General features: G+C 38.6%; 1 long non-coding RNA gene across 1 annotated transcript; it reads left to right on the top strand.

The window, feature by feature from the left end:
• The first annotated feature begins 1,449 nt into the window (after window positions 1-1,449).
• Window positions 1,450-9,151, top strand: LOC134475633 (uncharacterized). The gene is made up of 2 exons (XR_010046808.1): window positions 1,450-1,608; window positions 5,117-9,151. It is a non-coding gene; the product is annotated as an uncharacterized LOC134475633 (long non-coding RNA).
• The last annotated feature ends 4,822 nt before the right edge of the window (window positions 9,152-13,973 follow it).

The following is a 13,973-nucleotide window of genomic DNA, read 5'->3' as shown; positions in this document are numbered from 1 at the left end:
TAATAATAACATTACATGAACGTGGCCCCCATGGTTGATGCTTGGTCTAGGGTGAGCACATCCTTCATTGGCCAATCATCTTCCTCCTCTGGTACTATTACAGACAGAACCAGAGATAGCACACTTTTCCCTGTGATTCTTGTACTCTTATGATAGAGTAAAAGGCTATGGCTATATTTTCATTGCTTTTCACATAAAAAAAGTCTTGTCTACAGTAGGATTAGATCTCACTTGCTGCCTAAATACTTCTGCATATTAAGCAATTTCTCCAAGTGTCAGTTTCCCTCTAAGTAATCATATCTACCTTTCAGGGCTCTTGTGAGTACTAAAGAAGCCGTGGGAGGCAGCCAATAGATGTAAAGTTACACCCACTGTGCTACTGTTGGTTGATGAAGTTATAAATGGGTAAAAGTCTTGAAAATTTAAGAAACAGAAGTTTCTGAATATTTGAAGTTATATAGTTACTATTTGGAGGAAAAGGAAGTGATATGAATTGAGCAAAGGAAAAGCTATGAATGACCTAAGTTATCAAAGGTGACTATACACATGTAACGTATACAGTAGCACCTTACTTCACAAACATAATTCTTTTATGACTTTAGGCCAGATGGTTGCTTTGGTGTTTGTGTGAGGAAGATGACTGTGGTGGTGTTTGTCACCCTGTGTAGAGTTTGTGAACAGGAGCAAAGTCTTGTCTAATGCTTTTGTCTGAGAACAGAATCATTTGCAAACAGAAGTGTTCATGAACCAAGGTATAACTGTATTACATTTCATTCAGAGGCCCATGTTATGAAGTGTCAAATGATGGTAGCATTTAGAATAGACATTAAAGATGCAGTGATAACCTGTGTTTATTTGTGATCAAACAAATAAGCTTAATATGCACATGTGATAACAATGATAGCATTTGTTTCCTGCAGTAGCACTGTTTCAGATGCATCCAGGAGACATGCTATCACAGGGCTGAGCCAGGGAGCACAGTTTCAATACACGGTAATGATTCTGTCTTCAAAATCAGTATCCTCACAAATTCGGAAATACAGTGATTTCCAAAAAATGAGAATTTACCTACAACAACAGATACCTCAACAACTTAAGATTCACTTGTTTTTCTGACCACTATGTTTTATAAATAAAATCTCACAGCTTCGTCAATAACAGAACGTGTATTTCATCTATGATAAGCTACTTATAGTACTTATAGTATCTGTGACTTAATTATATTTTCCTTAAGGCAGGTGATGCATATGGGGTTGTTTTTAGGCTAAGCATTGATATATCTCAATAGCCCTAGTATTCGTACTTCAGCAGTTAAGTGTGGGTTTGGGAAATGTCTGGTGCAATTATTTTGAGTGAGTTGTTTGCTTCCTGAGAAGTGCAGATGCGTGAGCAGAGGCTCACTCGAGAGATCTGCCTGCATGAAGAACTAAAAGTAGAAGTTCAGGAAAAGGGACAACACGTGACAGCTGCTGGAAAATTCCTGCAGCACTGCAGAGCACCGCGGTCCACTGCATGTGCTGATTGTGTTTTGTGTCAATGATTCTCACCAGGAAAGCTAGATCTGTACACAGAGCGGAGGTGAAAGCATCGCGAGAGGACGGATGCAGGGTAAGAGAAATCCATCTGGTCTCTGAGCCGCCTTGTGTCACAGGAGTGACTGCTCTATGACAAGCTTTGCAATAGCATGATGTGTCCTTGAGCTGGAAGCAGTTTGGAAGCCCCCTGGAGAAAAATCAAAATCCGTGGGCCGTGATAACATGCTACTATTGTTTATAGCTTTTAGACTTTATCATAATTTTTACTCTGTGGCTGCCTGTGACATAGCCATTAGGTAGAGACTGACTGTCCAAACCACTCTGTATGAAGGAAGGCACAAGTCAGGAAGGTGGTTTTTGTTCTTCTTAACTCTGAAGAGATGGGAGACTCGATACAAAATGTGGTTTAAGAACTCAAGATACCTGAGGAAGCAGCCTAAGTTCAGGTTTCCTGGTGTTCTGACTTTCATCCCAAGGCATCAAGAGATCCTGGAGGTGAATTTACTAACTCAAAAGGGAAATCATGTCTGAAAGATGAATGACAGCAGGGCCAGATCCCAGATGTGGTTCGGTTCTTATTCTAAAGTAGCTGCTACAGTTTGACTGTGGCCCCCCAACTTCATGAATCAGGATCCTCACATGGACTACAGTTTTCAGAACAGCAGCTTTGTTATAAAAGTGGGATTTTGCCTCCTACCTTCTGCCACGGGGTGACCCAGTATGAAGGCCTTCACCAGATGCTGGCCTCATTATTTTGGACTTTCCATCCCCCTGAGCTGTGAATCACGTGCATTTCTGTTTTCTAGAAATCGCTCAGTTTCACAGAGATGATCTGTTACAGCAGACAAGAGTAGCCTAAGACATTAGTCATGTTAATGGACTTTGATGCCTCCTGTACCTTAAGTTATGGCCCTTTTAGTTTCAACTAAGTTTCTATCATTTTCATCTCCTAAGATGCTTGACTTATAATAGCTACAATCGAAGCTTACGGAGAATTTAATTGTTGGCTTGTGAGTATTGTATTTAGAAGGAATAGAGAGGATTAAGTCAGGTGGATTTTATTTCACTTTTTGCCTAGGGCACAAGGTCTATATATAGGCAAATGCTATTTAAGGATATTTTCCATAGGGAGATATTCCCTGGTGATGGTAATTGTGATATGGATTAATCAAACTTATAGGAATCTATAGCCAGCCACATATGCTTAATGTATTTTAAAATATATTCTTAGTTAAATATTAATGAACAGTTTTGGTTTTCTTTTATGAGAGGCTTTAGTGGATTATGTATATTTGCAAATGTGTTACACCTAGTTTTTCAGGACAAATGATTGGAGAAACTATGTTAGGAAATGCTATCGCAATGACAAAAACCGAATATGACAAAACTTTTGAGCAAGTCTCAAATGGTATTTGTGCATATAGGCAAAAATTGTAGCCTAGAGTCTAATACTAATCAGTGGGTTCATGAGCGTTTTGGAACCAATTGGTATTTACCAGGGCAGGGCAGATCCACGGCAGAGGGCTGCATCTGTCTCCTTAGTGGTTCTTTCTCTCCCAACGTTGGGATACATAGAAGACACTGGTGACATGTTTATGATTTTTTTTAGGTGAAAGTGGCTTTGCTAAACTTAAGTAGTGACCTGGGGTGCCTTTGATAACAAGGGAATATAACCTTATTTATAAAAATTGTGCTATGTGCATAAGTTAAAAACACCAACAGTATGTATACTGTCATCCTCTGTGTGAGGAAACAAGGTTTGTCATAGATAAGCACATGTGTGTGTGTGTGCATATGGGAGGGTTTCCAGCAGGATGTGCAAATGTGATCTCAGTGTGTGCACGATGGGCAGAGGGCCTAAGGAGCCAGAGATCCAGGCTGTAAGTTACCCTTATCACATACATTTTTCTTCTTTGTGAAGTTTTAAAACCATGTTTATATTTTAAATGTTTCTGGGTTACTTTTTCTAAAAATGTATCTACATTATTTGGAAGATACAACTGAAGACACACAGGATTAAGAAAAGCATAAATGAACAGGAGTCAGGTTGAAGAAAAGGAATTATAGTACCTGAATTCTAATATGAGTCAGTTTTTTGAGACAGCCAATAAGAAGGCAAATCTATTCAACTTCAACTGTGCACTTTCTTTACTGAGTCATAGGCTTTGATGGAATGCAGACAGGACATGAAGGGCTGAAGTCAGTGGCCCATTGGTTAAAGAATTTTCTTTAGAAAACTGTGTAGTATTTTGTCTGGTTAGGGAGACTTCTCAACTTTGTCAGTTTATCTGGTTAGGGGATAAGGCACAACAATCTGACTTTTATCTCTAAATTGTTTTTAAGAGCCTTATTTGGATTTTCTGTTGTGGGAGTAGAATGTCCAAAGTTATTCCCAGGGTCTATAATTTTCTTCTCAGACTCTGAGATTGTTACATTTATCTTATTGCTATCCTGAGATAACTTGATGCAAGATGGAAAATTAGAGGATACAAAACCAATATTAAAAGTTAATTTATGTTTCTAGGATAATACATTATCAGTAAAAATTTCTTAACACCAGTCAAACTTGTCAAAAAGAGTGGTAAATTCAACTTTTTTGAAGTATGCCCTATAATATGTAAAATAAAACCTAGACAATTAGATTATCAAAGATATGGTTGATTTGAACATTATGCATAATGCTTATTTTTAGATTTTGAAAATTTGTTACTCATCTTACTAAGAACTTTAGCAGAGTCGCTTTTCCTACTTTCGATTCTTAGTAGCATATACATCTGATTTTGCCTTATGTTCAATAATATCAATGCCACTTTTCAAAAAAGTACCGACATGTCAGTGTCTACTGATGCCAAACAAAGCACTCTGATTTTATGTAAGCATAAGGAAATAACTTGTTTAAAAGTATGGTGCTATGTCCGTGATGGCAAACACCTTAGAGCTTTCAAAGGTAGCAAACAGCCCATTGAGGCACATGTGTCCGAGATTAGCCACTAACATACCCCACAGCTTAAATTTCCTCTGTTGACTCGTACTTTAGAAGTCTTCCATAGCCCCAAGTATATTAGAACAACATTTGACACTCGATAGTATAGTGGTAAATACCCAGTTCATCGACATTCCATCAGAAACTACTTTTTAAAGAGTGCTTTAACTGGGGCTGGGGATTTAGCTCAGCGGCATAAGCACGTGCCTTGCAAGCAGGCTGTCGTGAGTTCGATCCCTGGTACCAATAAAAAGGAAAAAGACAAAAAAAAAAAAAAAAGAGCACTTTAATTTATTGAATATAAAAGCGTAATGCTGAATATAAAACGGGAAGATTTCCAACTGTATCAAGCTCTGTGTGCCTTCCTCCTTTTGCATCTGAACCCTCTGGGGGTTGGTGGGATGATCTACCCAGTCTCAATGGTGGAGAAACAGGAGCCAGCTTGGCGTTAAACAGGCACAGATAATCTTCCTAGTTAAAGCTGAACCAACAGCGGTCCCAAGCAAATCCATCTTCACCACAATTTAAAGAGAGTCTGAAAGGAAACAATCTTCCTCACAGGTGTAAATCATTCTTGCTTAATCTCCCCCTTCCACAGAGTGGGTTTCCAGAAGTTTCTGTTGCTCACAGCACCGCCGGAGGACACGGAAGGTACAAGCAAAAGATTATTGAACACCTGCTGCGTGGGACTCTACTTCATTCCCACACCTGCTGAAACAGCTGGCTCCCTGCTTGGGGACAAAGACACAAAGAGCTCACTTTAATCAGTTACCCTCTTTTGGTTTGAGTTTGAAGAAAATTTATTACGTTGGAAAAAAATATCCCACAAAGTTCTGAGGAAAAAATAGAGTGTGTATACACGGTCATAGCCCGGGAGACATTAACAGTGGCCACCTTTGGAATGTGGCATACTGATTGTTTTAATGATTTTTTCACTTTCCAGGGGCTTTTCCTCTTGTCTACAATGAAGATCAGTATGTCTGATAATCAGAACAGTTATTTTAAAGATGTTATGTTTTCTCCAAGCATCTCATATTTAAAGGCATTTCAGAATGGCAACTCAAGAAACTATTTCAGGATTGAAATGTTTTGTGTTGATGATTTATTTCCTTGAATCTTTTGTTACTGAGATAGAAAAAAATGAAATGAAAGCATTGCCGAGGCATTTTCTCTCCTGGCAACTATTCTGACCTCAAGTAAGGAGGAGACAGACTGACTGAGGTGTCACTCGTGCAGTCCTAGGTTATTCCCACTTAGGCAGAGCTGCTGCTGGCTGGTGCCAAGGTAAGACCATCTGCAAAGCTCGGCAGGGACACAGACGGCCACCTGGAGCCAAAGGCCTGATGGAAGGAACTGAAGCCTCACGGGAGGTGTAATTGATAAGAACATAATAAATCATTCAAGTTGTTAAAAAGTGATTCAACTAGGTCTAAGAGTCACTGGGTACTTTGATCTATTCCTTGGCTGTTAATTTACTTTTAGGGGCACTTCTGGCTCTGTGTCTATTGGAAATGGAAAGTAGGCTTTCTAATAGGTAAATACTTCTGAAAGATTAGGTGGGGAGCCAGTTGCTATGCTCATAACAAAGCAATTGGTATTTATGGAACAACATGCCAGAAGCTACAATAGTTACTGCCTCTAGAGAGGGGATTTTGGACTTTGGATTCAGGAGGTGACCTACTTTTCCTTGTATATCCTTTTATACTATTTGCACTAATGAGTGTGCACTTGTGCTGCCCTTTCAATTAAGCCGCTACTAACAAATGTACATAATATGTTTTTTTTTTCCTTCATGCAAAGACATCAGCATAAAATCCTTTCATGAACATCCTTACTTCTGGTCTGGTTTACATTTTATTCTTTCCTCAATTGGCTTCAAGGCAGTTTATGTAAAGTGCATGTACAATCTTCTTGTTTTCTTATCTAAAATCTTCAGTAGAACACTTTTCTTTTTGGGTGTTGTACAGAAGGCTGTTTCGGACTTACTCTGGGTGGATATGTCTATGCTCATTTTTCAGACCCTTCTGACAGCATAGCCATGTCTGAGCTCTTGGAGGATTTTCAGGCAGGGCATGCGCTCTTTCTCCTGATGCTTTGGGGACCTGTTTGCTTGTTCTCATCTCCCTCACTGCTTCCTGATTCTCCTTCTGAACATGGTCCTGCACTCACACTCCCCAGGCCTACATCCCTTCATCTGTCTCCAATAATCTTGTCCCATGGAGTAATAGGTTTTACTTGTGACTCCACTCCTTATCATAAATTGAATTTCATAATTTTAGGGAAGAGGCCAACACTATTTAGAGGGCACAGGAAATGGAAGCGTATTTGAAATTTCCACTTATTATAAGGCTGGTTCATTGCTGCCAGCTCCTCATTTCTATCACTCCACCTTCCTCTTTTGCCCCACATCTGGGGAGATGTCGAGTACACCCAAGATTTCCCTCCTTTAGCTCCAACAGAGCTCAAACTATGCAAAGCCTGGCCCAGTCACAGGAGCCTGAACCCCAATCATGTGATGCAACAGTTATAAATACTGTCTGTCCTTTTTCTCTGCTCATACTTGCTTGTAAGCATCTCCAGCCATCCAGAGCGAATCGGTCATGTTAGTAATAAATCTATCCCCTCATTTAGTGTGTGGTATTGCTAGTTTCAGCTTCTGATCCAAATTTTGTTGGAGACACCTACCTGCCTCTGAGGGGCAAACACAATGCTCTGAAAGTCTATGCTTCAGATGCAAATCCTATTTTATGCATATGATACTCATAGAGAACTTATGCACACAAAGAAGTAAGGAGGACAGATTTCAAAGCACACGGGGTGCAGGCAGACAAGCTTGATTAAACTTCTTAGCTGGAACATGACAGGAGGTGGGGAAATGAATCTAAGCATTTAAAAACCATGAAGTAAATTTAGGATATTCTTTTTTGGTACAAAATGTCATTGAATCAGTGAGACATTTCCCATTAACCTGATTGTAATAAGAACACAGGGCTGCCCAAGGGTTTGTTTCCTGGCACCTGCCAACTTCCATGAATAAGCCAAGTGACCATGACTTCAGGTTCATAATCTGTCACCAAACCCATCCAGGGTCAAGTCACAGCACTCACTGCCATCCTGTGTGCTGTCCTATGAATAGGCTCAGAGGGCAGAATAGGAACCCAACACCCCTTGATGAATGATGCTATCAACAAAATCTATGCCATTGCCTTTGGGGATTTTCAAAGTCACAGTGGCTCAGCCTTTAAAGGACAGGGATGAATTCTACATTTCAGGCCACTTAAAAATTGTGTCAGTGACTAAGAGAACAAGAAGACTCTTACTAAGTAACTAATCTCAATACAAGCAATTTGAAAATAGCTATAATGGAAATCACACCAGGAGGAGGACATCAGATGTCTGTTAGAAAAACAAAACATAACTGAACCTTTTACTCTGCTCTGTTATAAGTACCCAGGTCACAGGCTATGGAGAAAGTTTATAGAACACCACTTTGTTCTTCCTCCCTTTTAAAAATGTCATTGATGAAACAACACAAAAGATACATCAAAAATAGAAAATATCCTGTAATCTAATCCTTTTCAATATGCATCATTACCAGTCAAGCCTTATTTCAATGATTATATATTTTTAAGTAGGCATAAATCTTTTATGTTAAATTTCATTTTAACGGGTCATATACTTTTTTCCTCTTAGAAGTACAGTTTTCAAAGTGAGACTTTAAAAATAGCTGCGTGCCAATACATGTAATTAATGAATCAGTTTTCCAACTCTATATTCCTTTGGTTGGGCACTAAAATTTTCCAACAGTTTCTATTGAAATTCCGTATTATTTTTTTCCACAGAATTGGGTCCATTTTTATGTTGACATTTTTTTGTAGAAATAGAGGGAAGATTTCTTACCTGGATCTTCATACATAGGAGTCTTTTTATACCCAGGAGTGGGAAACAACTAATACATTTTATAATCAGGGGTGTTAATGAAGTCTTTTACACCAAATGGTAAAGACGGATTTAGTCATCTGATGTGTCTAACCTTAGACAAGCACACCAAGCTGTTCTGTGCTCTTTACTGGTTGAGCTCAGTGACATGAACAATACAGCAAACTGTCATTGCTCCCCGATGCCAAAGAGCTTATTTTCAAGGCAAAGATGTACTTGGAAAAGAAGCATCATTAGCTTCTGTGGTTCACAAAAACTATACTGGAGGGAAAACACATGTCACAAGGGATTTGGTTGAGCCAAACATTATCATAGAGACAAAAATACTAATTTGTTGATAGAAGAACTAATATGTAAAGCAAAGACAAACTTGGTTTCTTTCCTTGGGAAGCTGACATTTTCACGGAGAGGGAGGCAAAGGGCAATGAAAAGGGAGTGAGCGGCTAGAGCTGCGGCTTGTGTGACCAAGAATAATCTCCGAAGTTATGATGGCCACGGGAGAGAGGCTGGTAGTAAAATGTGAAAGACTTTGAAATGAGCGAAAATGATAAATGGATCTTTTCTGGTCTACCCTTTCAGGTTAACTGTCGCTTTCCCTGGCTTGAGCTATTTTGCAACTCTGTATAAAGCTGATAGTAATGCTCATGATCACTGTCCATAAAACTGTGAATAAATTTGGTCTGGTACCATACAATTGATTGTTGCTTTGTGGCTATTTACTTGTTTTGTATCTATTTGTAAATTAATTTGGCATTCCTGATTGCCTATGTGTGTGTGTCTTCTTGGAATTCTTTGAGCTAATTTTAACCTCTTATTGATTCTCTCTTTAACTAATGAGTTAAGTAAAATTGTAATTGCTCATTTTTATGTGTGTAATTATTAAGATTTTAATTTTTTTTAAAAAATGAGTATGTTTTGATGCTTGGATACAACAGCCACTTAGTGATTCTCTTATACAACCTTTAGTAAAGGCCACATTTGGCATTCCACAGGATTTCTAACAAGACTGACTTCCAGTGACATAATTCTGCAATTATCCAGCCTAATGTAAGTCCACAAAGATTTACTGAGCCCTTGTTGTATGCACACAGATCAGAGATCAATAAGATCCACCTGAGCCCCAGATAGTCCACATGGGTACAATTAGAACTCCAAGCTTTACTGTGCTGTTTTATGTTATGTGTAATGATAGAATTCCATGGAAAATGTCTTGTGAGACTAAGGCAGAAGCAATGAATTCCAATGAAACAGAGTGCTGTGCTTAACCAACAAATCAGTATTTGAGTTGAGTCATAATATTAGTAGTTTCTAACTGAGGAAAGAACACGTAAAGTAGACTATGTGGAAGGGTTTTTGGCTTCTGAGTAAACTCTCCGTTAGGTGGATGTGGGTGGGGTGGAGCCATCCTTGGGGGAAAGTGAAATTGGGGACACCTCCAGATTACAACAGTTTTGAGCATTGATCTTTGAAACCAGGCCTCAACTCTGAATAGTTAATATATTGTGATTTCTGATCCTAATGTAATTTTGTATTAATTGTTATCAGTTTTGTCCTAAAGAGAGGTATCTAAATTGTACAGGCTTTGGGGTATATGGAACCTGTCCTGGGAATGCACCATTGGATTCATTACAGGAAGGTTTGTCCAACAAGAAAATTTGGAAATGACAACCTCCAACCATACCTTGAAAATCTTTCCATATTTAGCAGTGATTTTAATACTGTATGTAATGGTTTTTTCACTTAATTAAAAATTTTCTAAAATTATTCATAAATACAGGTGAAAATGCAGGACTAGTGGAGGTGATGAAGGTAAAGAGTGTTTGTCTTACCCTTCTTTCAATTGTACATCTTCTCAATAATCATTATCAACACTTTGGAGGGCTCTTAGCTACTTTTTACCCAATTTTATGTATGTTTATATATACTTACGTGTTTATGAGTGCAGATGCAGAAATATTTACATATACAACTGTGTGTTTTTCTTATAGATTACCAATTTTTTACTTTCATTTCAAGATGGAGCTTGTGAGGGTAAATCTTGTCAGCCTGACTGGTTTGAGAGGCACCTAGGAAATTGGTAAGGGACGCGTCAGGGTTTGTCTGGGTGGGTCATGGGGGCATAACGCGGGGCACTGTGTCGACTCCCTGGCATCTTCCTCTCTGGCCCTCTGCCCCTGTGTGCTGTGTTCTGGCTGCCATGCCATGAATCAGGTAGCTTTCCTCCCCCACACTTTCCCACCGTGATGCTCTGCCCCACCTCAGGTCCACAGCAATGGGACCAGCCGTCCATGCTGAAACTGTGAAGCAGAGCAAACTTCTACTCCTTTAAGTTGGTGGTATTTGGGTGTTTAGTCCTTGCAATTGAAAACTGACTATTATAGTAATATTACTATATAAAGTTATATCCTATCACTCGGTCTCATTAAGAACACAGATTTTCCACATTGGTACAAACAGTTGCACATCCTTTTAGTGTTAATGTTTCATAACATGTAAGATTGTAAATTTATTAATTATTCCTTTATTGAGAAGAATTCAGTTGGGTTTTATTTGCAAGAACTGACAAATCTTGCATGTGAGCAGTTTTAAACATCCAGTATTGCGTGAAAGTATATGATCTGTGTAGGATGTTACTTCTGTGTTTCAGAGACATAGATTTCCTCTCAAGATTGGAAAATAAGAGAATGGGTAGGTTCATAAAATAGGAGGAAGTATATAGAGAAATGAGATGAGAAGAGTTTACTGGAGATTACTCAAAACTGAGAACAAATTTATAGCAGAATGCAAGATTCTTATTCAAACAAGCCTGGCAGATGATGGCAGGTGTTGTGAAATCAGAACAGCAGCCAGCCTCAAGGACACAAAGAGCATTTTGAAAGATCTCTGTGTGCTGTTTTATACCAGGGCCAGGAAACCATCCTGACCATCTGAGAGAAACTTTACACAGTAGTGGGGACCTCAAAGACCCCTGGGCAGAAGATGATGTGGTCATGGGGAAGGGAACTTACTAGAGAGGCCCTCCATGGTGCCACAAAGCATGACTCAGGATGACGGAGCTAGAACCAGAGAAGGCAACAATCAGACCATGGTTCTTAGCTGAGTCTCTTTGAGTCATCCTCAGAGTCTTCTAGAAGGAACTGCAGTGGAATGAATAAGGGAGGCAAAGCCACAGACACCTGTGCTAATTGAATCAGTGAAACTGAAGGGAAGACTGTGGTTCTCAAACTCTGGATATTCATTAGAATGACCTAGGCAGCGTTTAAAAACACAGACTTTTTGGCTGATCCCTTGAAAAATTAAAAGATAAACTGTGAAGGCAAAATCTGGCATCACTACCATGGCATCCTTATCTTTTGGTTACTATGTTACCAGTGGTCAACCATGGTCAAAAACTATTAAATGGAAAATTCCAGAAATAAATAATTCATAGTCTTAAATCACAGAGTATTATAAATAGTATAAGATCTCATTCTGTTGTCCATTTAACTGTTCAGGGTGTAAATTATCCCTCAGTACAATGTAACCATGCTCTATGTGTTATGTATCTGTTTGTCACTTTGTGGGTCATCAGATCAATTGTCAAGGTAGTATAGTGCTTGTATTTTATTTCATAATGGCTCAAAAGCACAAGACCAATGGTGCTGGCAATTCTACTATGCCAAGGAGAAGCAGCAAAGTATTTCATGTGTTATGTCATATCATCAAAAGAGCAAAAGTGAATATAGTACCCTAAGACATTTGGAGAAAAAACACATACATTCATATAACATCACAGTATGTATTGTTACAATTGTCCTGTATTATTAACACTACTCTTATGTGCCTAATTTTTAAATTAAACATTATCACTGGTTTGCATGAATGAATAGGAATAAACAGTAAATATAGAGTTTAGTACTACTGTGTCTTTGGTTTCATGAATCCATTAAGAGTCTTGGAATGCATTCTGCATGGATGAAGGAACATTTATATTTGTAAAGCTCCCCAGATGATACCAAGGTATCTTAACAGCTAATGGAATAAGCAGTTACAAATAATGAGCATTTATCAGTCACAAGGAATTATGGAATATGGATTTTCCGAAAGTTCTCCAATGTGGAATATGCCTCCGAGTTATGTAAATTTAGGGAAAATGCTTTGCAACTTATCCACTTTCTCATCTTAGATTCTATTACTTACTATTAGCAAATGAATGAAGTGTAGGTATGAAATCTATAATATATATTTACATATTAAAACTCCATTTGCAAATTATAAATGGATATAACTAGTCCCTATAAAATGGTATTTGTCAAATATGCTTTTCCTTGAGTTTATTATTCTAGACTTGACATTTTCTGCAATGTCACAGAGGTGAAAGCACTAGTGTTTCCCATAGGGCATCCTTGTCTCTCAGCATAATTTATCATCTGAGGTCAGGAACTGCCTTGTATGCACCTGTAATTATTTCTTGTAATTAAAGCTGTCCCTACATGTAATATTCTCCCTGTGTGACTCAAGAGAATACATTTAAAAGCAAGGATCATTTAATTCTTCCCAAGTAAACTGATCTATCACCCAAGTATTTCAATTTGTATTGTAAAATGCTACATGGAGATCAGTCCTTAAATCAGTAGATTATGTTCTGTCATTTTTGCTATGAAAAACTCCTATACAAAATTACCTTTTCTGGCCCTTCCTCCTGCAGTGCAGGGCTAGCAACCCGTCCTGGAAGAATCTGGGAATCAGGAACAGGCCAGCTGTAGGAATCCGGGTGACCGGCCCCTTCCTGTACATCAGTGGATCCAGAAACAGGGAATGCCAGTCACATACATAGGACCCTGATGAGGCCACACAGAAGGGAGGGGTGAGTCTGGTGAAATTGAAAAGTTTGAAATAAGAATCAATAAGTGATGAGTTAGGTGAGCTAGCATTGTGCTTAGGGTCAAAGACCCATGGAACAGGAGTAGGTGGGTGGGTTCACACCCCCTTTACAATTTTTCTAAAAATTTAACTTAATTTTTATCTTATTTTATTTTTCCCCTTTTCTCATTTTTTCTGTTTTCTAAATCACTTGGGAGAACTCGAGACACAGAAAAATAATCCCCTTCCCCTAATTCAGATAACCTCACAAATATTCCCTTTCTTCCTTGCCCCCTTTTTTAGTTTTCCAAACCTTGCATGATCATCCACTATCCTCCAGCTTTGCTTCTTCTGCCATTCTAGTTATGTTTGTTTTGTACAAAACCCTTCACAAATTTCCTCACCATAGTGTTCTCTACTAAGAGGAAACACTTGGTATACAAACTCCTAATTTATGATCAGTTATGTTATATAGCTATAGACTTTGTTTCTACGGTCTGAAGTACAAAATAGTTAGCACAGTTTGCCAGTTTCTAAATTGTGCTTGATGCTATTGTTATTGCTAATTGCACTACTTTAGTGAGGATGCTGTATCTGTTGTAATCAGTTGTTCTTCCTTCTGTAACAATAGTGAAAGGCTCTTGGGTAGTAACCTCATCATAGCCCAACACCAA

Source organism: Cavia porcellus, unplaced genomic scaffold (assembly GCF_034190915.1).
Source record: "Cavia porcellus strain 051 isolate PalLab524CR breed Dunkin Hartley unplaced genomic scaffold, mCavPor4.1 scaffold_4, whole genome shotgun sequence".
NCBI lineage: Eukaryota > Metazoa > Chordata > Mammalia > Rodentia > Caviidae > Cavia > Cavia porcellus.
This window is presented reverse-complemented; position numbering and strand designations above follow the sequence as displayed.